We start from the raw sequence: 23,257 nt of genomic DNA, 5'->3' as shown, positions 1-23,257 counted from the left end.
CCTACGCTTTAGAGACCTACGTTACGTCCTACGCTGTAGAGACCTACGTCCTACGCTTTAGAGACCTACGTTACGTCCTACGCTGTAGAGACCTACGTCCTGCGTTACGTCCTACGTTACGTCCTACGCTGTAGAGACCTACGTCCTGCGTTACGTCCTACGCTTTAGAGATCTACGTCCTACGCTGTAGAGACCTACGTCCTACGCTTTAGAGACCTACGTTACGTCCTACGCTGTAGAGTCCTACGTCCTACGCTTTAGAGACCTACGCTACGTCCTACGTTTTAGAGACCTACGTCCTGCGTTACGTCCTACGTTACGTTCTACGCTTTAGAGACCTACGTCCTGCGTTACGTCCTACGCTTTAGAGATCTACGTCCTACGCTGTAGAGACCTACGTCCTGCGTTACGTCCTACGTTACGTCCTACGCTGTAGAGACCTACGTCCTGCGTTACGTCCTACGCTTTAGAGATCTACGTCCTACGCTGTAGAGACCTACGTCCTACGCTTTAGAGACCTACGTTACGTCCTACGCTGTAGAGTCCTACGTCCTACGCTTTAGAGACCTACGCTACGTCCTACGTTTTAGAGACCTACGTCCTGCGTTACGTCCTACGTTACGTTCTACGCTTTAGAGACCTACGTCCTGCGTTACGTCCTACGCTTTAGAGATCTACGTCCTACGCTGTAGAGACCTACGTCCTACGCTTTAGAGACCTACGTTACGTCCTACGCTGTAGAGTCCTACGTCCTACGTTACGTCCTACGCTGTAGAGACCTACATCCTACGCTTTAGAGACCTACGCTACGTCCTACGTTTTAGAGACCTACGTCCTGCGTTACGTCCTACGTTACGTCCTACGCTGTAGAGACCTACGTCCTGCGTTACGTCCTACGCTTTAGAGATCTACGTCCTACGCTGTAGAGACCTACGTCCTACGCTTTAGAGACCTACGTTACGTCCTACGCTGTAGAGACCTACGTCCTGCGTTACGTCCTACGTTACGTCCTACGCTTTAGAGATGTACGCCCTACGCTGTAGAGACCTACGTCCTATGCTTTAGAGACCTACATCCTAAGCTTTAGAGACCTACGTCCTACGTTACGTCCTACGTTTTAGAGACCTACGTCCTACGCTACGTCCTACGTTTTAGAGACCTACGTCCTACGCTGTATAGACCTACGTCCTACGCTTTAGAGACCTACGTCCTACGCTGTAGAGACCTACGTCCCACGCTACGTCCTACGCTGTATTTCATAGGCGTGATTGGCGTGGTTTGTTTGTGGGTGTGGCTTGATTTTTTGTGGGTGTGGTTTGTTTGTTTGTGGGTGTGGCTTGATTGTTGGTGGGCGTGTTTTGATTGTGGGCGTGGTTTGTTTGTGGGTGTGGCTTGATTGTTTGTGGGTGTGGTTTGTTTTTTGTGGGCGTGGCTTGATTGTTTGTGGGTGTGGCTTGATTGTTTGTGGGTGTGGCTTGATTGTTTGTGGGTGTGGCTTGATTGTTTGCGGGTGTGGCTTGTTTGTGGGTGTGGCTTGTTTGTGGGTGTAGCTTGTTTGTGGGTGTGGCTTGATTGTTTGCGGTTGTGGCTTGATTGTTTGTGGGTGTGGCTTGTTTGTGGGTGTGGCTTGATTGTTTGTGGGTGTGGCTTGATTGTTTGTGGGTGTGGCTTGATTGTTTGTGGGTGTGGCTTGATTGATTGTGGGTGTGGCTTGATTGTTTGTGGGCGTGTTGTGATTGTGGGTGTGGCTTGTTTGTGGGTGTGGCTTGTTTGTTTGTGGGTGTGGCTTGATTGTTTGTTTGTGGGTGTGGCTTGATTGTTTGTGGGTGGGGCTTGATTGTTTGTGGGCGTGTTTTGATTGTGGGTGTGGCTTGTTTGTGGGTGTGGCTTGTTTGTGGGTGTGGCTGTTTGCGGGTGTGGCTTGTTTGTGGGTGTGGCTTGATTGGTTGTGGGTGTGGCTTGATTGTTTGTGGGCGTGGCTTGATTGTTTGTGGGTGTGGCTTGATTGTTTGTGGGTGTGGCTTGATTGTTTGTGGGTGTGGCTTGATTGTTTGCGGGTGTGGCTTGCTTGTTTGTGGGTGTGGCTTGATTGTTTGTGGGTGTAGCTTGTTTGTGGGTGTGGCTTGTTTGTGGGTGTGGCTTGATTGTTTGCGGTTGTGGCTTGTTTGTGGGTGTGGCTTGATTGTTTGTGGGTGTGGCTTGATTGTTTGTGGGTGGGGCTTGATTGTTTGTGGGCGTGTTTTGATTGTGGGTGTGGCTTGTTTGTGGGTGTGGCTTGTTTGTGGGTGTGGCTGTTTGCGGGTGTGGCTTGTTTGTGGGTGTGGCTTGATTGTTTGTGGGTGTGGCTTGATTGTTTGTGGGCGTGGCTTGATTGTTTGTGGGTGTGGCTTGATTGTTTGTGGGTGTGGCTTGATTGTTTGTGGGTGTGGCTTGATTGTTTGCGGGTGTGGCTTGCTTGTTTGTGGGTGTGGCTTGATTGTTTGTGGGTGTAGCTTGTTTGTGGGTGTGGCTTGTTTGTGGGTGTGGCTTGATTGTTTGCGGTTGTGGCTTGTTTGTGGGTGTGGCTTGATTGTTTGTGGGTGTGGCTTGATTGTTTGTGGGTGTGGCTTGATTGATTGTGGGTGTGGCTTGTTTGTGGGTGTGGCTTGATTGTTTGTGGGCGTGTTTTGATTGTGGGTGTGGCTTGTTTGTTTGTGGGTGTGGCTTGATTGTTTGTGGGTGTGGCTTGATTGTTTGTGGGTGGGGCTTGATTGTTTGTGGGCGTGTTTTGATTGTGGGTGTGGCTTGTTTGTGGGTGTGGCTTGTTTGTGGGTGTGGCTGTTTGCGGGTGTGGCTTGTTTGTGGGTGTGGCTTGATTGTTTGTGGGTGTGGCTTGATTGTTTGTGGGTGTGGCTTGTTTGTTTGTGGGTGTGGCTCGGTTGTTTGTGGGTTTGGCTTGTTTGTGGGTGTGGCTTGCTTGTTTGTGGGTGTGGCTTGATTGTTTGTGGGTGTGGCTTGATTGTTTGTGGGTGTGGCTTGATTGTTTGTGGGTGTGGCTTGATTGGTTGTGGGTGTGGCTTGATTGTTTGTGGGCGTGGCTTGATTGTTTGTGGGTGTGGCTTGATTGTTTGTGGGTGTGGCTTGATTGTTTGTGGGTGTGGCTTGATTGTTTGCGGGTGTGGCTTGCTTGTTTGTGGGTGTGGCTTGATTGTTTGTGGGTGTAGCTTGTTTGTGGGTGTGGCTTGTTTGTGGGTGTGGCTTGATTGTTTGCGGTTGTGGCTTGTTTGTGGGTGTGGCTTGATTGTTTGTGGGTGTGGCTTGATTGTTTGTGGGTGGGGCTTGATTGTTTGTGGGCGTGTTTTGATTGTGGGTGTGGCTTGTTTGTGGGTGTGGCTTGTTTGTGGGTGTGGCTGTTTGCGGGTGTGGCTTGTTTGTGGGTGTGGCTTGATTGTTTGTGGGTGTGGCTTGATTGTTTGTGGGCGTGGCTTGATTGTTTGTGGGTGTGGCTTGATTGTTTGTGGGTGTGGCTTGATTGTTTGTGGGTGTGGCTTGATTGTTTGCGGGTGTGGCTTGCTTGTTTGTGGGTGTGGCTTGATTGTTTGTGGGTGTAGCTTGTTTGTGGGTGTGGCTTGTTTGTGGGTGTGGCTTGATTGTTTGCGGTTGTGGCTTGTTTGTGGGTGTGGCTTGATTGTTTGTGGGTGTGGCTTGATTGTTTGTGGGTGTGGCTTGATTGATTGTGGGTGTGGCTTGTTTGTGGGTGTGGCTTGATTGTTTGTGGGCGTGTTTTGATTGTGGGTGTGGCTTGTTTGTTTGTGGGTGTGGCTTGATTGTTTGTGGGTGTGGCTTGATTGTTTGTGGGTGGGGCTTGATTGTTTGTGGGCGTGTTTTGATTGTGGGTGTGGCTTGTTTGTGGGTGTGGCTTGCTTGTTTGTGGGTGTGGCTTGATTGTTTGTGGGTGTGGCTTGATTGTTTGTGGGTGTAGCTTGTTTGTGGGTGTGGCTTGTTTGTGGGTGTGGCTTGATTGTTTGCGGTTGTGGCTTGTTTGTGGGTGTGGCTTGATTGTTTGTGGGTGTGGCTTGATTGTTTGTGGGTGGGGCTTGATTGTTTGTGGGCGTGTTTTGATTGTGGGTGTGGCTTGTTTGTGGGTGTGGCTTGTTTGTGGGTGTGGCTGTTTGCGGGTGTGGCTTGTTTGTGGGTGTGGCTTGATTGTTTGTGGGTGTGGCTTGATTGTTTGTGGGCGTGGCTTGATTGTTTGTGGGTGTGGCTTGATTGTTTGTGGGTGTGGCTTGATTGTTTGTGGGTGTGGCTTGATTGTTTGCGGGTGTGGCTTGCTTGTTTGTGGGTGTGGCTTGATTGTTTGTGGGTGTAGCTTGTTTGTGGGTGTGGCTTGTTTGTGGGTGTGGCTTGATTGTTTGCGGTTGTGGCTTGTTTGTGGGTGTGGCTTGATTGTTTGTGGGTGTGGCTTGATTGTTTGTGGGTGTGGCTTGATTGATTGTGGGTGTGGCTTGTTTGTGGGTGTGGCTTGATTGTTTGTGGGTGTGGCTTGATTGTTTGCGGGTGTGGCTTGCTTGTTTGTGGGTGTGGCTTGATTGTTTGTGGGTGTAGCTTGTTTGTGGGTGTGGCTTGTTTGTGGGTGTGGCTTGATTGTTTGCGGTTGTGGCTTGTTTGTGGGTGTGGCTTGATTGTTTGTGGGTGTGGCTTGATTGTTTGTGGGTGTGGCTTGATTGATTGTGGGTGTGGCTTGTTTGTGGGTGTGGCTTGATTGTTTGTGGGCGTGTTTTGATTGTGGGTGTGGCTTGTTTGTTTGTGGGTGTGGCTTGATTGTTTGTGGGTGTGGCTTGATTGTTTGTGGGTGGGGCTTGATTGTTTGTGGGCGTGTTTTGATTGTGGGTGTGGCTTGTTTGTGGGTGTGGCTTGTTTGTGGGTGTGGCTGTTTGCGGGTGTGGCTTGTTTGTGGGTGTGGCTTGATTGTTTGTGGGTGTGGCTTGATTGTTTGTGGGTGTGGCTTGTTTGTTTGTGGGTGTGGCTCGGTTGTTTGTGGGTTTGGCTTGTTTGTGGGTGTGGCTTGCTTGTTTGTGGGTGTGGCTTGATTGTTTGTGGGTGTGGCTTGATTGTTTGTGGGTGTAGCTTGTTTGTGGGTGTGGCTTGTTTGTGGGTGTGGCTTGATTGTTTGCGGTTGTGGCTTGTTTGTGGGTGTGGCTTGATTGTTTGTGGGTGTGGCTTGATTGTTTGTGGGTGGGGCTTGATTGTTTGTGGGCGTGTTTTGATTGTGGGTTTGGCTTGTTTGTGGGTGTGGCTTGTTTGTGGGTGTGGCTGTTTGCGGGTGTGGCTTGTTTGTGGGTGTGGCTTGATTGTTTGTGGGTGTGGCTTGATTGTTTGTGGGCGTGGCTTGATTGTTTGTGGGTGTGGCTTGATTGTTTGTGGGTGTGGCTTGATTGTTTGTGGGTGTGGCTTGATTGTTTGCGGGTGTGGCTTGCTTGTTTGTGGGTGTGGCTTGATTGTTTGTGGGTGTAGCTTGTTTGTGGGTGTGGCTTGTTTGTGGGTGTGGCTTGATTGTTTGCGGTTGTGGCTTGTTTGTGGGTGTGGCTTGATTGTTTGTGGGTGTGGCTTGATTGTTTGTGGGTGTGGCTTGATTGATTGTGGGTGTGGCTTGTTTGTGGGTGTGGCTTGATTGTTTGTGGGCGTGTTTTGATTGTGGGTGTGGCTTGTTTGTTTGTGGGTGTGGCTTGATTGTTTGTTTGTGGGTGTGGCTTGATTGTTTGTGGGTGGGGCTTGATTGTTTGTGGGCGTGTTTTGATTGTGGGTGTGGCTTGTTTGTGGGTGTGGCTTGTTTGTGGGTGTGGCTGTTTGCGTGTGTGGCTTGTTTGTGGGTGTGGCTTGATTGTTTGTGGGTGTGGCTTGATTGTTTGTGGGTGTGGCTTGTTTGTTTGTGGGTGTGGCTCGGTTGTTTGTGGGTTTGGCTTGTTTGTGGGTGTGGCTTGCTTGTTTGTGGGTGTGGCTTGATTGTTTGTGGGTGTGGCTTGATTGTTTGTGGGTGTGGCTTGATTGTTTGTGGGTGGGGCTTGAATGTTTGTGGGCGTGTTTTGATTGTGGGTGTGACTTGTTTGTGGGTGTGGCTTGTTTGTGGGTGTGGCTGTTTGCGGGTGTGGCTTGTTTGTGGGTGTGGCTTGATTGGTTGTGGGTGTGGCTTGATTGTTTGTGGGTGTGGCTTGATTGTTTGTGGGTGTGGCTTGATTGTTTGCGGGTGTGGCTTGATTGTTTGCGGATGTGGCTTGATTGTTTGTGGGTGTGGCTTGATTGTTTGTGGGTGTGGCTTGATTGTTTGCGGTTGTGGCTTGTTTGTGGGTGTGGCTTGATTGTTTGTGGGTGTGGCTTGATTGTTTGTGGGTGTGGCTGATTGTTTGCGGGTGTGGCTTGCTTGTTTGTGGGTGTGGCTTGATTGTTTGTGGGTGTAGCTTGTTTGTGGGTGTGGCTTGTTTGTGGGTGTGGCTTGATTGTTTGCGGTTGTGGCTTGTTTGTGGGTGTGGCTTGATTGTTTGTGGGTGTGGCTTGATTGTTTGTGGGTGGGGCTTGATTGTTTGTGGGCGTGTTTTGATTGTGGGTGTGGCTTGTTTGTGGGTGTGGCTTGTTTGTGGGTGTGGCTGTTTGCGGGTGTGGCTTGTTTGTGGGTGTGGCTTGATTGGTTGTGGGTGTGGCTTGATTGTTTGTGGGCGAGGCTTGATTGTTTGTGGGTGTGGCTTGATTGTTTGTGGGTGTGGCTGTTTGCGGGTGTGGCTTGTTTGTGGGTGTGGCTTGATTGGTTGTGGGTGTGGCTTGATTGTTTGTGGGTGTGGCTTGATTGTTTGTGGGTGTGGCTTGATTGTTTGTGGGTGTGGCTTGATTGTTTGCGGTTGTGGCTTGTTTTTCCGGGTGTGGCTTGATTGTTTGTGGGTGTGGCTTGATTGTTTGTGGGCGTGTTTTGATTGTGGGTGTGGCTTGTTTGTGGGTGTGGCTTGTTTGTGGGTGTGGCTGTTTGCGGGTGTGGCTTGTTTGTGGGTGTGGCTTGATTGTTTGTGGGTGTGGCTTGATTGTTTGCGGGTGTGGCTTGATTGTTTGTGGGTGGGGCTTGATTGTTTGTGGGCGTGTTTTGATTGTGGGTGTGGCTTGTTTGTTTCAATCAATCAAGCCACACCCACAAACAATCAAGCCACACCCACAAACAATCAAGCCACACCCACAAACAATCAAGCCACACCCACAACCAATCAAGCCACACCCACAAACAAGCCACACCCGCAAACAGCCACACCCACAAACAAGCCACACCCACAAACAAGTCACACCCACAATCAAAACACGCCCACAAACAATCAAGCCCCACCCACAAACAATCAAGCCACACCCACAAACAATCAAGCCACACCCACAAACAAGCCACACCCACTATCAAAACACGCCCACAAACAATCAAGCCCCACTCACAAACAATCAAGCCACACCCACAAACAAGCCACACCCACAATCAATCAAGCCACACCCACAAACAATCAAGCCACACCCACAAACAATCAAGCCACACCCACAAACAATCAAGCCACACCCACAAACAATCAAGCCACACCCACAAACAAGCCACAACCGCAAACAATCAAGCCACACCCACAAACAATCAAGCCACACCCACAAACAATCAAGCCACATCCGCAAACAATCAAGCCACACCCGCAAACAATCAAGCCACACCCACAAACAATCAAGCCACACCCACAAACAATCAAGCCACACCCACAACCAATCAAGCCACACCCACAAACAAGCCACACCCGCAAACAGCCACACCCACAAACAAGCCACACCCACAAACAAGTCACACCCACAATCAAAACACGCCCACAAACATTCAAGCCCCACCCACAAACAATCAAGCCACACCCACAAACAATCAAGCCACACCCACAAACAATCAAGCCACACCCACAAACAATCAAGCCACACCCACAAACAAGCAAGCCACACCCACAAACAAGCCAAACCCACAAACAACCGAGCCACACCCACAAACAAACAAGCCACACCCACAAACAATCAAGCCACACCCACAACCAATCAAGCCACACCCACAAACAAGCCACACCCGCAAACAGCCACACCCACAAACAAGCCACACCCACAAACAATCAAGCCACACCCACAAACAAGCCACACCCACAAACAAGCCACACCCACAAACAAGCTACACCCACAAACAATCAAGCCACACCCGCAAACAGCCACACCCACAAACAAGCCACACCCACAAACAAGCCACACCCACAATCAAAACACGCCCACAAACAATCAAGCCCCACCCACAAACAATCAAGCCACACCCACAAACAATCAAGCCACACCCACAAACAATCAAGCCACACCCACAAACAGCCACACCCACAATCAAGCCACACCCACAAACAAGCCACACCCACAATCAAGCCACACCCACAAACAAGACCCGCCAACAATCAAGCCACACCCACAAACAGCCACACCCACAAACAATCAAGCCACACCCACAAACAATCAAGCCACCCCTACAAACAATCAAGCCACACCCACAATCAATCAAGCCACACCCACAAACAATCAAGCCACTCCCACAAACAATCAAGCCACACCCACAAACAATCAAGCCACACCCACAAACAGCCACACCCACAAACAAGCCACACCCACAAAAAGCCACACCCACAACCAATCAAGCCACACCCACAAACAATCAAGCCACACCCACAACCAATCAAGCCACACCCACAAACAAGCCACACCCGCAAACAGCCACACCCACAAACAAGCCACACACACAAACAAGCCACACCCACAAACAACCGAGCCACACCCACAAACAAACAAGCCACACCCACAAACAATCAAGCCACACCCACAAACAATCAAGCCACTCCCACAAACAATCAAGCCACACCCACAAACAATCAAGCCACACACACAAACAATCAAGCCACACCCACAAACAAGCCACGCCCACAAACAATCAAGCCACACACCCACAAACAAACAAGCCACACCCACAAACAAACAAACCACACCCACAAACAATAAAGCCACTCCCACAAACAATCAAGCCACACCCACAATCAATCAAGCCACACACACAAACAATCAAGCCACACCCACAAACAAGCCACGCCCACAAACAATCAAGCCACACCCACAAACATTCAAGCCCCACCCACAAACAATCAAGCCACACCCACAAACAATCAAGCCACACCCACAAACAATCAAGCCACACCCACAAACAATCAAGCCACACCCACAAACAAGCAAGCCACACCCACAAACAAGCCAAACCCACAAACAACCGAGCCACACCCACAAACAAACAAGCCACACCCACAAACAATCAAGCCACACCCACAACCAATCAAGCCACACCCACAAACAAGCCACACCCGCAAACAGCCACACCCACAAACAAGCCACACCCACAAACAATCAAGCCACACCCACAAACAAGCCACACCCACAAACAAGCCACACCCACAAACAAGCTACACCCACAAACAATCAAGCCACACCCGCAAACAGCCACACCCACAAACAAGCCACACCCACAAACAAGCCACACCCACAATCAAAACACGCCCACAAACAATCAAGCCCCACCCACAAACAATCAAGCCACACCCACAAACAATCAAGCCACACCCACAAACAATCAAGCCACACCCACAAACAGCCACACCCACAATCAAGCCACACCCACAAACAAGCCACACCCACAATCAAGCCACACCCACAAACAAGACCCGCCAACAATCAAGCCACACCCACAAACAGCCACACCCACAAACAATCAAGCCACACCCACAAACAATCAAGCCACCCCTACAAACAATCAAGCCACACCCACAATCAATCAAGCCACACCCACAAACAATCAAGCCACTCCCACAAACAATCAAGCCACACCCACAAACAATCAAGCCACACCCACAAACAGCCACACCCACAAACAAGCCACACCCACAAAAAGCCACACCCACAACCAATCAAGCCACACCCACAAACAATCAAGCCACACCCACAACCAATCAAGCCACACCCACAAACAAGCCACACCCGCAAACAGCCACACCCACAAACAAGCCACACACACAAACAAGCCACACCCACAAACAACCGAGCCACACCCACAAACAAACAAGCCACACCCACAAACAATCAAGCCACACCCACAAACAATCAAGCCACTCCCACAAACAATCAAGCCACACCCACAAACAATCAAGCCACACACACAAACAATCAAGCCACACCCACAAACAAGCCACGCCCACAAACAATCAAGCCACACACCCACAAACAAACAAGCCACACCCACAAACAAACAAACCACACCCACAAACAATAAAGCCACTCCCACAAACAATCAAGCCACACCCACAATCAATCAAGCCACACACACAAACAATCAAGCCACACCCACAAACAAGCCACGCCCACAAACAATCAAGCCACACACCCACAAACAAACAAGCCACACCCACAAACAAACAAACCACACCCACAAACAATAAAGCCACTCCCACAAACAATCAAGCCACACCCACAAACAAGCCACACCCACAAACAATTAAGCCACACCCACAAACAATCAAGCCACACCCACAAACAATCAAGCCACACCCACAATCAATCAAGCCACACACACAAACAATCAAGCCACACCCACAAACAAGCCACGCCCACAAACAATCAAGCCACACACCCACAAACAAACAAGCCACACCCACAAACAATAAAGCCACTCCCACAAACAATTAAGCCACACCCACAAACAATCAAGCCACACCCACAAACAATCAAGCCACACCCACAATCAATCAAGCCACACACACAAACAATCAAGCCACACCCACAAACAAGCCACGCCCACAAACAATCAAGCCACACACCCACAAACAAACAAGCCACACCCACAAACAAACAAACCACACCCACAAACAATAAAGCCACTCCCACAAACAATCAAGCCAAACCCACAAACAAGCCACACCCACAAACAATTAAGCCACACCCACAAACAATAAAGCCACACCCACAAACAATCAAGCCACACCCACAAACAAGACCCGCCCACAAACAAACAAACCACACCCACAAACAATAAAGCCACTCCCACAAACAATAAAGCCACTCCCACAAGCAATCAAGCCACACCCACAAACAATCAAGCCACACCCACAAACAAGCCACACCCACAAACAATCAAGCCACACCCACAAACAAACAAGCCACACCCACAAACAATAAAGCCACTCCCACAAACAATCAAGCCACACCCACAAACAAACAAACCACACCCAAAAACAATCAAGCCACACCCACAAACAAGCCACGCTACACCCACAAACAAACCACACCCACAAACAATCAAGCCACACCCACAAACAAGCCACACCCACAAACAAACAAACAAGCCACAAACAATCAAGCCACACCCACAAACAAGCCACACCCACAAACAAACAAACCACACCCAAAAACAATAAAGCCACTCCCACAAACAATAAAGCCACTCCCACAAACAATCAAGCCACACCCACAAACAATAAAGCCACTCCCACAAACAATCAAGCCACACCCACAAACAAACCACACCCACAAACAATTAAGCCACACCCACAAACAATCAAGCCACACCCAAAAACAATCAAGCTACACCCACAAACAAGACCCGCCCACAAACAATCAAGCCACACCCACAAACAAGCCACGCTAGACCCACAAACAAACCACACCCACAAACAATCAAGCCACACCCACAAACAATCAAGCCACACCCGCAAACAAACAAGCCACACCCACAAACAAACAAACCACACCCACAAACAATAAAGCCACTCCCACAAACAATCAAGCCACACCCACAAACAAACCACACCCACAAACAATTAAGCCACACCCACAAACAATCAAGCCACACCCACAAACAATCAAGCCACACCCACAAACAATCAAGCCACACCCACAAACAAGACCCGCCCACAAACAAACAAACCACGCCCAGAAACAATCAAGCCACACCCACAAACAAACAAGCCACACCCACAAACAAACAAGCCACACCCACAAACAAGCCACGCTACACCCACAAACAAACAAACCACACCCACAAACAATCAAGCCACACCCACAAACAAACAAGCCACACCCACAAACAATATTTTATTTATTTATTTATTTATTTATTTATTTATTTATTTATTTATTTATTTATTTATTTATTTATTCGTTTATTCGTTTATTCGTTTATTTATTTATTTATTTATTTATTTATTTATTCTTTCATTCTTTCTTTCTTTCTTTATTTCTTTATTCATTTATTCATTTATTCATTTATTCATTTATTCATTCATTCATTCATTATTTATTTATTTATTCTTTCATTATTTCTTTCTTTCTTTATTTCTTTATTCATTTATTTATTTATTTATTTATTCATTTATTCATTTATTCATTTATTCATGTATTCATTCATTCATTCATTATTTATTTATTTATTTATTCTTTCATTCTTTCTTTCTTTCTTTCTTTCTTTATTCATTTATTCATTTATTCATTTATTCATTTATTCATTTATTCTTTCTTTCTTTCTTTCTTTATTCATTCATTCATTCATTCTTTAATTCATTCTTTATTTATTCTTTCATTCTTTCTTTCTTTCTTTATTTCTTTATTCATTTATTCATTTATTCATTTATTCATTTATTCATTTATTCATTTATTCATTTATTCATTTATTCATTCATTCATTCATTATTTATTTATTTATTCTTTCATTATTTCTTTCTTTCTTTATTTCTTTATTCATTTATTTATTTATTTATTTATTCATTTATTCATTTATTCATTTATTCATTTATTCATTTATTCATTCATTCATTCATTATTTATTTATTTATTTATTCTTTCATTCTTTCTTTCTTTCTTTATTCATTTATTCATTTATTCATTTATTCATTTATTCATTTATTCATTTATTCTTTCTTTCTTTCTTTCTTTATTCATTCATTCATTCATTCTTTAATTCATTCTTTATTTATTCTTTCATTCTTTCTTTCTTTCTTTATTTCTTTATTCATTTATTCATTTATTTATTTATTCATTTATTCATTTATTCATTTATTCATTTATTCATTTATTCATTTATTCTTTCTTTCTTTCTTTCTTTATTCATTCATTCATTCATTCTTTAATTCATTCATTCTTTAATTCATTCTTTCTTTCTTTCTTTCTTTATTCATTTATTTATTTATTCATTTATTCATTTATTCATTTATTCATTTATTCATTTATTCATTTATTCATTCATTCATTCATTATTTATTTATTTATTCTTTCATTCTTTCTTTCTTTCTTTATTTCTTTATTCATTTATTTCTTTATTCATTTATTCATTTATTCATTTATTCTTTCTTTCTTTCTTTCTTTATTCATTCATTCATTCATTCTTTAATTCATTCTTTATTTATTCTTTCATTCTTTCTTTCTTTCTTTATTTCTTCATTCATTTATTTATTTATTCATTTATTCATTTATTCATTTATTCATTTATTCATTTATTCATTTATTCATTTATTCATTTATTCTTTCTTTCTTTCTTTCTTTCTTTATTCATTCATTCATTCATTCTTTAATTAATTCTTTCTTTCTTTCTTTCTTTATTCATTTATTTATTTATTTATTTATTCATTTATTCATTTATTCATTTATTCATTTATTCATTTATTCATTTATTCATTTATTCATTCATTCATTCATTATTTATTTATTTATTTATTCTTTCATTCTTTCTTTCTTTCTTTATTTCTTTATTCATTTATTCATTTATTCATTTATTCATTTATTCATTTATTCATTTATTCATTCATTCATTCATTATTTATTTATTTATTCTTTCATTATTTCTTTCTTTCTTTATTTCTTTATTCATTTATTTATTTATTTATTCATTTATTCATTTATTCATTTATTCATTTATTCATTTATTCATTTATTCATTTATTCATTTATTCTTTCTTTCTTTCTTTATTCATTCATTCATTCATTCTTTAATTCATTCATTCTTTAATTCATTCTTTCTTTCTTTCTTTCTTTATTCATTTATTTATTTATTCATTTATTCATTTATTCATTTATTCATTTATTCATTTATTCATTTATTCATTTATTCATTTATTCATTTATTCATTTCTTCATTCATTCATTCATTATTTATTTATTTATTCTTTCATTCTTTCTTTCTTTCTTTATTCATTTATTCATTTATTCATTTATTCATTTATTCATTTATTCATTCATTCATTCATTATTTATTTATTTATTTATTCTTTCATTCTTTCTTTCTTTCTTTATTTCTTTATTCATTTATTCATTTATTCATTTATTCATTTATTCATTTATTCATTTATTCTTTCTTTCTTTCTTTCTTTATTCATTCATTCATTCATTCTTTAATTCATTCTTTATTTATTCTTTCATTCTTTCTTTCTTTCTTTATTTCTTCATTCATTTATTTATTTATTTATTTATTCATTTATTCATTTATTCATTTATTCATTTATTCATTTATTCATTTATTCATTTATTCATTTATTCTTTCTTTCTTTCTTTCTTTCTTTATTCATTCATTCATTCATTCTTTAATTCATTCTTTCTTTCTTTCTTTCTTTATTCATTTATTTATTTATTTATTTATTTATTTATTTATTCATTTATTAATTTATTCATTTATTCATTTATTCATTTATTCATTCATTCATTATTTATTTATTTATTTATTCTTTCATTCTTTCTTTCTTTCTTTCTTTATTCATTTATTCATTTATTCATTTATTCATTTATTCTTTCTTTCTTTCTTTATTCATTCATTCATTCATTCATTCATTCATTCATTCATTCATTCATTCATTCATTCTTTAATTCATTCTTTATTTATTCTTTCATTCTTTCTTTCTTTCTTTCTTTCTTTCTTTCTTTCTTTCTTTCTTTCTTTCTTTCTTTCTTTATTCATTCATTCATTCATTCTTTAATTCATTATTTATTTATTCTTTCTTTCTTTCTTTCTTTCTTTCTTTCTTTCTTTCTTTCTTTCTTTCTTCATTCATTCATTCATTCATTCATTCATTCATTCATTCATTATTTATTTATTCTTTCTTTCTTTCTTTCTTTCTTTCTTTATTCTTTCTTTCTTTCGGACCAGAGACGGCCGAGATACGCCCGGGGACCCCTTCGCGACCCCCTGCGGACCCCCGCGGACCCCCACCCGGGCACGAGACCCACGGGGGCGGCCCCGGTCGCAACGAGATTCCCCCCATCCAAAACGGACCAGAGATGGCCAAGATACGCCTGGGGACCCCTTCGCGGACCCCTTCGCGGACCCCCGCGGACCCCCACTCGGGCACGAGACGCACGGGGGCGGCCCCGGTCGCAACGAGATTCCCCCCATCCAAAACGGACCAGAGATGGCCAAGATACGCCCGGGGACCCCTTCGCGGACCCCCGCGGACCCCCGGACAAACCCACTGAGCAAGATTATGGTACACACATCACTCGCTCGCTCGCTCGCACGCACGCACGCACGCACGCACGCACGCACGCACGCATAACAGATAGTGGAGACAGTGCTCAGTGCTTTTTGTTCTCTCAAAGCCGGTAGTGAATATAACAGCATTGACTCAGCCAAAAAAACAAACAGTAATGCAATACAGTGAGGACATGAATAATAATTTGTCGGACCGATGATTCGAACTGGCGACCTCTCGGTATCAAAACCGCTGCGCTATCCACTCGGCCACGGCTGCCACTGTTATGGTGGCTACAGAGGCAGTACCATCAGGGGACCACAGGGTGGGGCCGTAGCCTAGCTATAGAGAACATTATGCCTTGATCCCGCAACTAGCTGGCTGATTGGCCAGGCCAGCATAGAGTCGGAGAGAGTCGGGAGAAGGAGGGGGATTCCCCACAAAAAGTAAATAGAGGCAGAAGAGACTGTCTTCTTAAACAATGGATGATGGAATGGATTTAATTTAGGTTTTGCGTCTTCTTCAGAGTCAGAGAGTAAAACTTATCTCTATATTGATCCTTAATCCTTGGTCCGCGGTCTCGTGTTCTTGACTGCGGCTGCGAACCCGGGCCGTTGAAACTCAAATGCGCTGCGTTATCCATTGGACCAACGAGACTACGCAATTCAAGTGATTTTTGGTAAGTTTGGCAAAAAAATATATTCTCAAATGTTAGGAAGGGACTACTGTTTGTTACTCTGAAACTGACAGGTGGGTATATCTCTATCTGTCTAGTGGATTCGTTTTTAGATCCATCAACATCTGGGGGTCACTATATTGTTGTAACTGCCGGGGACACTTGCTGGTTTTAACTTACATTATTTTGGTTTGAGGTTGATTTGTTTATTTACATTGCTTTGGGATATATTGTGAAGTGCCCTGTCACCGCACATGCACGCACCTAAACCGCTTGCTTCACGCACGCCTCATTCATTCACACAGTGACAGGAGAGAGAGAGACTACAGTATAGGTTGCAAATGCACTGCTTTTATTGTTGAATGAAAACTATGAAAAGTATTTATTCTCCATTTTTCCATAGTTTTCACGGTGTACAATCCATGCTTCCAAAGGAAATAAAAACACCCGTTGAGACCAATCCTCTTCTATTCTTTCATATCGAGGGCAGCTACAATTGTTATTATAGCTAGGTCAGTCAGTAAACACTCAATGTAACTGATTCTGTGTCAGTCAGTTATTTATTTCTTCATTTATTTAGGTAGGAACCAAAGTTCGCTAAGGCGGAACCTTTGATCGCTCGTTTCTTATAGGACATAGAAAGCGTAACACACAACAGAGACGTTAGTTTCAGTGTTTATGCATCTGCAGACAGTACAGCTGAGCTCATAGCATCAAGATGAAAGAATTCATACAAAGTAATACCAAGCCAACTCAATTTCCTCATGCAATGCAGCTACTAAGGTACAATTTTCTGACGTTTTTGTGTGTTGTTTTTGTCCGTTGAATTGTTGTGGTTAAACAGGGCTAACACAGCTAAGGGCTAACACATGTTGTTTGTCAGATGTGAGCTTTGTGTTTTATGAGGATTATGTAGCCCAAGTTTATGTATAGCCTACAGTAGTTGAAAGTAATGACGTTATCAAGACAATGTTGGAGATATTACTGTATATGTTTTGTTTATTATTTTGACTAGTGAATATTGTATTTGTGTATGTTTTTTACTATACAGTTTTCACGGTCTGGATTGAACCCAAAAAATCCTGCCAGTTCATAAACTCTCAATGGCTACACACAGGCAGTCTCCTCAATGGCTACATTGACACAGCTACACAGGCAGAATAGGCCCCAGCTCCACCTGTAGCTGTGGCAACAACGACATCATGGGTTACACAATGTTAGACGATACACTTGCAGGGCAAATACAACGGAATATATATATCAACCCTTTTGTTCAGCTTTGCACACATATCGTGTAATACTCTCATTGATCCATTTTACATGCCAGGGACCCCAGAAGCAAAGATTGGGGTTAAAAACGTTCTGAAAGAATATATATTCTAATATTTGCGCCACATTTTCGAGAAGAACATAGCAGATCTACATGCTCGTAGTGCGGCACCGCGCTATGAGCTTGTAGAATGGGTTAACAACAAGTCCCTGTGCTCCTTTGCCACACAGGCCCAGCAACTGCTTCACAGCTGACACCAGTGGCGGAAACTCCGTGGGTTCAGAGGCGCGATTGAACCCCCTGGCATTTTGGCAAAGGCGCGACTGAACCCACTGCATTTTGGCCAAATATATCTATGCACTGCAGTAAATTATGCACCCACTGACTGTCACACAGTCACATACCTTTACGAGGGGTTACAACTTACAAGATAGGTGTTGGGCCGCCGCGCATGCCGCATTCAAATGCTAATAAGGTGGCTTTTGTTCGAAAAAACAAAACTCGTTTTTTTTCACCGCTGGGGGGGGGGGGGTGCGTGGCTGCTTGAACCCCCTGCCGTTATAAGAACTTTCCGCCTCTGGCTGACACCTCCAAGGCTTCCTGGGTGATGGCGAGATGGAGGGATCAGTGGAAGGCAGCAGAACATCCAGGCTTCACCACTACATCAAGGATCCCACAGATGTCCATGGCCAGCCAGCACCTGCCCCGCATGGAGTGGACAACCCTCAATCGACAGGTGTGGGACGTTTCAGTACAGCAAGTGGGGTCTGACAGATGTGGCATGAGAGAGATAGAGGGAGAGATATGAACAGATTATATCATTGAAAAACATGGTTACAGTCACTACCCCTACCCCCTAGACTTAGCTTTTGATACAGACTTATAGCATGTTATGTAGACGGCACTATAATTGTATTGTATGTAGTCATAGCACGTCATAGTACATATGTATAGCATAGTATAGTATATATGTATAGTTTCATTATATAGATATTCCACTGTTACGTTCTTAGTTTATGCATGTTTCATGATAAATGCTTTTATGTGATGTATTCCCATGCTTTTTTGTTCTTGCTTAATGTAAATCGCTCTGGATTAAGAGCATCTGCTAAATGCCTAAATTGTAAATTGTAGCAGGCAACTTTAGTCTAATCTCACTTTTATTTGCATTGTTGCAATGTCAACCTGTATAGTACACACGCTGCCCACGCTTGATGAGCGCACACACACACGCGCACGGCCGCACGGCCGCACGCACGCACGCACGCACGCACGCACGCACGCACACACACGCACACGCACACGCACGCACGCACGCTATAATACTAAATCAAGTCAAGGTCTATGTGAGTTGTTGCCCCGCCCCCGCCCTGTGTCTTATTCTACATATTTAATACAGACACTGATGAGTGCCAGTCGAACCCATGCCGTAATGGAGGCACGTTTGTGGACGGTCTGGCATCCTTCTCTTGCGTGTGTCTTCCCAGCTACTACCGGACTGTTCTGTGAAGAGGGTAAGTTTGCTTTTTGGCATCTCTCTCTCTCTCTCTCTCTCTCTCTCTTCCACCCATCATCTGCTTTGAATATTCAATCACTTTTTTGTTTGTTTGCGTTGTTTCTCTTTTTAATTTGCGCGAACATGTCTCAACTTCCCCCACAAGTCTTTTTTTCTGCCCCTCTTGACACGCTAAAATAAACAATGTGTGCGCTGTGGGCATGTCTGTTTGGAGTGATGATGCAAAGGTTGCGTTGCGTCCATAAATCTCGCCCCCGCTATTTGATTCGTATTTCTAAACGCTCGTCTTATCTCGGCTACTATTTCATATAGTTCTGTTAATTTAACTCTTAAGAGTGCAGATGGACCCATATCCATGTGTTCATGTGTACATTAACCCGTGAGGGTCCATTTGGTTCCAAACTATCACTCATTTTCCTTTCCTTTCCTTTGTTTAAATAACTTAAGTCCATGCAGGATAACACATCGAAGAAGGTAAACTCATGATCCACGTGTCCTCCTCTCTCCCTCTCACCAGACACGGAGACTACGGATGGCACAAGTTCCAGGGTCACTGCTACGCTACTTCCCCACCAGGAAGAGCTGGGACGCGGCCGAGAGGGAGTGTCGTGTCCACGGGGCCCACCTGACCAGCCTGCTGTCCCACGAGGAGCAACACTACGTCAACCGTACGTCCCACAAACGCTAATATGGTATCCGTTTCGCATTCGGGTTCTTGGAAACGCCCCCCAGCCACTGCGAGGTTAGGTTTAGGTATGCTTTACTGAGGTTAGGTTTAGGTATAGTTTTACTGAGGTTAGGGTTAGGTTTAGGTATAGTTTTACTGAGGTTAGGCTTAGGTATAGTTTTACTGCGGTTAGGGTTAGGTATAGTTTTACTGAGGTTAGGGTTAGGGTTATGTTTAGGTATAGTTTTACTGAGGTTAGGGTTAGGGTTAGGCTTAGGTATAGTTTTACTGAGGTTAGGCTTAGGTATAGTTTTACTGCGGTTAGGGTTAGGTATAGTTTTACTGAGGTTAGGGTTAGGGTTATGTTTAGGTATAGTTTTACTGAGGTTAGGGTTAGGGTTAGGCTTAGGTATAGTTTTACTGAGGTTAGGGTTAGGTTTAGGTTTAGGTATAGTTTTACTGTGGTTAGGGTTAGGTATAGTTTTACTGAGGTTAGGGTTAGGGTTATGTTTAGGTATAGTTTTACTGAGGTTAGGGTTAGGGTTAGGTTTAGGTATAGTTTTACTGAGGTTAGGGTTAGGGTTATGTTTAGGTATAGTTTTACTGAGGTTAGGGTTAGGGTTAGGCTTAGGTATAGTTTTACTGAGGTTAGGGTTAGGTTTAGGTTTAGGTATAGTTTTACTGTGGTTAGGGTTAGGTATAGTTTTACTGAGGTTAGGGTTAGGGTTAGGTTTAGGTATAGTTTTACTGAGGTTAGGGTTATGTTTAGGTATAGTTTTACTGAGGTTAGGGTTAGGGTTAGGCTTAGGTATAGTTTTACTGAGGTTAGGGTTAGGTTTAGGTATAGTTTTACTGAGGTTAAGGTTAGGGTTAGGATTAGGTATAGTTTTACTGAGGTTAGGGTTAGGGTTAGGTTTAGGCATAGTTTTACTGAGGTTAGGGTTAGGTATAGTTTTACTGAGGTTAAGGTTAGGGTTAGGATTAGGTATAGTTTTACTGAGGTTAGGGTTAGGGTTAGGTTTAGGCATAGTTTTACTGAGGTTAGGGTTAGGTATAGTTTTACTGAGGTTAAGGTTAGGGTTAGGTTTAGGTGTATGCTGTCAATCACAGCGACTGGCCAGTCACAGCGCACCATTTACTCAAATGCGAAACGGGAACCATATCAGCCCCACAAACAGTTGCTCTTTAAACCTTTGCATGCGTTGTCTTCGGGTCAAAAAGACTGGCCGCCAGCATGTTTACCATCAAAAGAATAAAAATAAATAGTCATGTTCTTTTGTAAATGAACTCCCTCCTTGATCATGCTATGGCTTCACGCGAAAGCATTAACCCATTTAGACCTGAGTTAAAAAACATTCACTTTGAAAGAATATATATACAAAGATTTGCGCCGCACCTGCAAGCGCGTAGCGCGTCACTCGGTTTGCGCGCTATGAGCTTGTAGATCTGCTATTTTTCAATATCCTGGGTACCGCCCTGGGTACCAGATTCAAAAAATGTCTTCTACATCCTGACAGATGTTTTGAGTTGACCAATATTTTGTAAAAAATCGATTTGAAAATTTGTTTCTATTTGAGAACATCATCTCTTTTGCCTATATAATAAATAACATAACCCAAAATAGGGACACCAGATTGAAAGTGGTCAAAATCAGGACACACCAGCTGCATTATTGCAGATACTGATGAATACAATAAAATAAAATCACACCTGTGTGTGTGTGTATTCTTAATTATTATACATCATCATCATCATACAGTACATCATCTCATAAACAACTGAATGTATGTGATTGGTTAGCCCATTTGCTCGTCTACATATGACGTGCATTTCTCCTTTCATTGTCAATGGCCAATAGGAGACGTGTGAGGACAAAAGCTGTATATAGACGCTGCTAGACTGTATATAGACGGTGCTAGACTGTATATAGACGCCGCTAGACTGTATATAGACGCCGCTAGACTGTATATAGACGGTGCTAGACTGTATATAGACGCCGCTAGACTGTATATAGACGCCGCTAGACTGTATATAGACGCCGCTAGACTGTATATAGACGGTGCTAGACTGTATATAGACGGTGCTAGACTGTATATAGACGCCGCTAGACTGTATATAGACGCCGCTAGACTGTATATAGACGCCGCTAGACTGTATATAGACGCCGCTAGACTGTATATAGACGCCGCTAGACTGTATATAGACGCCGCTAGACTGTATATAGACGGTGCTAGACTGTATATAGACGCCGCTAGACTGTATATAGACGCCGCTAGACTGTATATAGACGCCGCTAGACTGTATATAGACGCCGCTAGACTGTATATAGACGCCGCTAGACTGTATATAGACGCCGCTAGACTGTATATAGACGCCGCTAGACTGTATATAGACGGTGCTAGACTGTATATAGACGCTGCTAGACTGTATATAGACGGTGCTAGACTGTATATAGACGCCGCTAGACTGTATATAGACGGTGCTAGACTGTATATAGACGGTGCTAGACTGTATATAGACGCCGCTAGACTGTATATAGACGCTGCTAGACTGTATATAGACGGTGCTAGACTGTATATAGACGCCGCTAGACTGTATATAGACGGTGCTAGACTGTATATAGACGCCGCTAGACTGTATATAGACGCCGCTAGACTGTATATAGACGGTGCTAGACTGTATATAGACGCTAGACTGTATATAGAGTATATAGACTGTATATAGACGCCGCTAGACTGTATATAGACGCCGCTAGACTGTATATAGACGCCGCTAGACTGTATATAGACGCCGCTAGACTGTATATAGACGCCGCTAGACTGTATATAGACGGTGCTAGACTGTATATAGACGGTGCTAGACTGTATATAGACGCCGCTAGACTGTATATAGACGCCGCTAGACTGTATATAGACGCCGCTAGACTGTATATAGACGCCGCTAGACTGTATATAGACGCCGCTAGACTGTATATAGACGCCGCTAGACTGTATATAGACGCCGCTAGACTGTATATAGACGCCGCTAGACTGTATATAGACGCCGCTAGACTGTATATAGACGCCGCTAGACTGTATATAGACGCCGCTAGACTGTATATAGACGGTGCTAGACTGTATATAGACGGTGCTAGACTGTATATAGACGCCGCTAGACTGTATATAGACGCCGCTAGACTGTATATAGACGCCGCTAGACTGTATATAGACGCCGCTAGACTGTATATAGACGGTGCTAGACTGTATATAGACGGTGCTAGACTGTATATAGACGCCGCTAGACTGTATATAGACGCCGCTAGACTGTATATAGACGCCGCTAGACTGTATATAGACGCCGCTAGACTGTATATAGACGCCGCTAGACTGTATATAGACGCCGCTAGACTGTATATAGACGCCGCTAGACTGTTGCTAGACTGTATATAGACGCCGCTAGACTGTATATAGACGGTGCTAGACTGTATATAGACGCTGCTAGACTGTATATAGACGCTGCTAGACTGTATATAGACGCTGCTAGACTGTATATAGACGCCGCTAGACTGTATATAGACGCCGCTAGACTGTATATAGACGCCGCT

General features: G+C 43.5%; 1 long non-coding RNA gene across 1 annotated transcript; it reads left to right on the top strand.

The window, feature by feature from the left end:
* The first annotated feature begins 16,923 nt into the window (after positions 1 to 16,923).
* On the top strand, positions 16,924 to 19,626 carry LOC308312933. The gene is made up of 3 exons (XR_013963826.1): positions 16,924 to 17,004; positions 18,891 to 19,005; positions 19,525 to 19,626. It is a non-coding gene; the product is annotated as an uncharacterized lncRNA (long non-coding RNA).
* The last annotated feature ends 3,631 nt before the right edge of the window (positions 19,627 to 23,257 follow it).

The sequence above is a fragment of the Protomyctophum bolini genome (assembly GCF_963924005.1).
Source record: "Protomyctophum bolini genome assembly, chromosome: 3".
Taxonomy (NCBI): Eukaryota; Metazoa; Chordata; class Actinopteri; order Myctophiformes; family Myctophidae; genus Protomyctophum; species Protomyctophum bolini.
The sequence above is the reverse complement of the archived record's forward strand: the minus strand, read 5'-3'. Positions and strand labels throughout refer to the sequence as shown.